This window comes from Coturnix japonica, chromosome 5, assembly GCF_001577835.2.
Source record: "Coturnix japonica isolate 7356 chromosome 5, Coturnix japonica 2.1, whole genome shotgun sequence".
In the NCBI taxonomy this organism is placed as follows: Eukaryota; Metazoa; Chordata; class Aves; order Galliformes; family Phasianidae; genus Coturnix; species Coturnix japonica.
In genome coordinates, this window is record NC_029520.1 from 33,929,910 (window position 1) to 33,931,836 (window position 1,927).

The following is a 1,927-nucleotide window of genomic DNA, read 5'->3' on the forward strand; positions in this document are numbered from 1 at the left end:
AGGTGCAAGACTCTACACTTGCTTTTGTTAAACCTCATCCGGTTTCTTACTGCCCAGCTCTCCAGCCTGTCCAGGTATCGCTGAATGGCACCACAGCCTTCAGGCGTGTCAGCCAATCCTCCCAACTTCGTGTCATCAGCAAACTTGCTGAGGGTGGTCACTATCCCCTCATCAAGGTCGCTTATGAAGATGTTGAACAAGACCGGACCCAGTACAGACCTCTGGGGGACGCCACTAGTTACAGGCCTCCAACCAGACGCTGCACCGCCAACGACAACCCTCTGCACTCTGCCAGTCAGCCAATTCTCGACCCACTTCACTGTCCACTCATCCATCCCATACTTCCTTGGCTTTGTTATAAGGATGTCACGGGGGACAGTATCAAAAGCCTTACTGAAGTCAAGGTAGACTACATCTACTGCCCTCCCCCTGTCCCCCCAGCTAGTGACATCTTCATAAAAGGCCATCAGCTTGGTCGAGCACGACCTCCCCTTGGTGAACCCATGCTGAGTACTCCTGATAACCTCCTTATCACCCAGTTGTCTGGAGAAGGCATCCAGACCAAGCTGTTCCAGCACCTTCCCTGGGACAGAGGTGAGGCTGACTGGCGTATAGTTACTCGGGTCTTCCTTCTTGCCCTTTTTGAAGACTGGAGTGACATTGGCCGTCCTCCAGTCTTCAGGCACCTCCCCAGTTCTCCAAGATCTCTGACAGATTACAGAGAGCGGCTCAGCAAAGACCTCCGCCAGCTCTCTCAGCACCCACAGATGCACCCCTTCAGGTTCCATGGATTTATGCACCTTAATATTTCCTAGGCACTCACGGACCACCTCTTCCCTGACTAAAGGGAAATCTCCCATTCCCCAGACTCTCTCATCAACCTCCAGGGTCTGGGATTCCTGAAGGAGGACCCTTTCACTAAAGACAGAAGCAAAGAAGGCGTTCAGTATTTCCGCCTTCTCAGCATCCCCCGTTATCAGAACACCCCCCTCACTTAGTATGGGGCCCACATTCTCCCTAGCCTTCCTTTTGCTGTTAACGTATTTAAATTAGCCTTTTTAATTATCCTTTATCTTCTTAGCTAGATTCAACTCCAGGTGCGCTTTAGCCTTCCTGGTTGCATCTCTGCAGTCCCTGACTACAGTCTTATATTGTTCCCAAATGGTCAGACCCTTTTTCCACATATCATGTACTTTCTTCTTTCTGCGGAGCTTGCACATGAGCTCCTTACTCATCCACTCAGGTCTCCTTGCACCTTTTCCCGATTTCTTAGTCACAGGGATGCACTGATCCTGAGCTTGGAAGAAGAGCTGTCTAGACGCTAACCAGCTCTCACAGGCCACCTTGCCTTCTAGCACCCTGCCCCATGGGATAGCCCCAAGTAGGTCCCAAAGGAGATCAAAGTTGGCTGTCCTTAATTTCTCCTCTTTGATAAATCCAACACTTTGCTAACAACACAGCACATCATTTTCAAATTTACTTACAATATTATTTTGTAGATGAGCTGGTGGAGTGCAAAATAGTTAAAGTAGCTTACTTTTGGTCTGACATCCATTAAGATGGAGCAGCGTGGCAGTATAATAACTTCAGGATGGAAACAAGAGCCTCTCCTCTGCCTACCCCATAAACACCGTTACGTTTCTGTTGCTGCTGTGGTGGCTCCTAGTTGGTTACTATGTTACTTCTGTAGCCACTAGTCCTTCCATTCCACATGGAATTACTGCTTGCTGAAGAAAAGATATACAAGAAGATACCAGGCTCCACATTGACCTACCAGTACTGTTCCCTGTAGGCCCATCCCCCATGTCATACGCCTGCAGAGTGATTGCACTTCTTTTTCTCAGTCCTTCGTGCAGACACAACCAGTATTGCTGAAGTAAGTTCTCCCTTCATTTTACTATGTGAAGCCATTAAGTTTTTCTGAAGA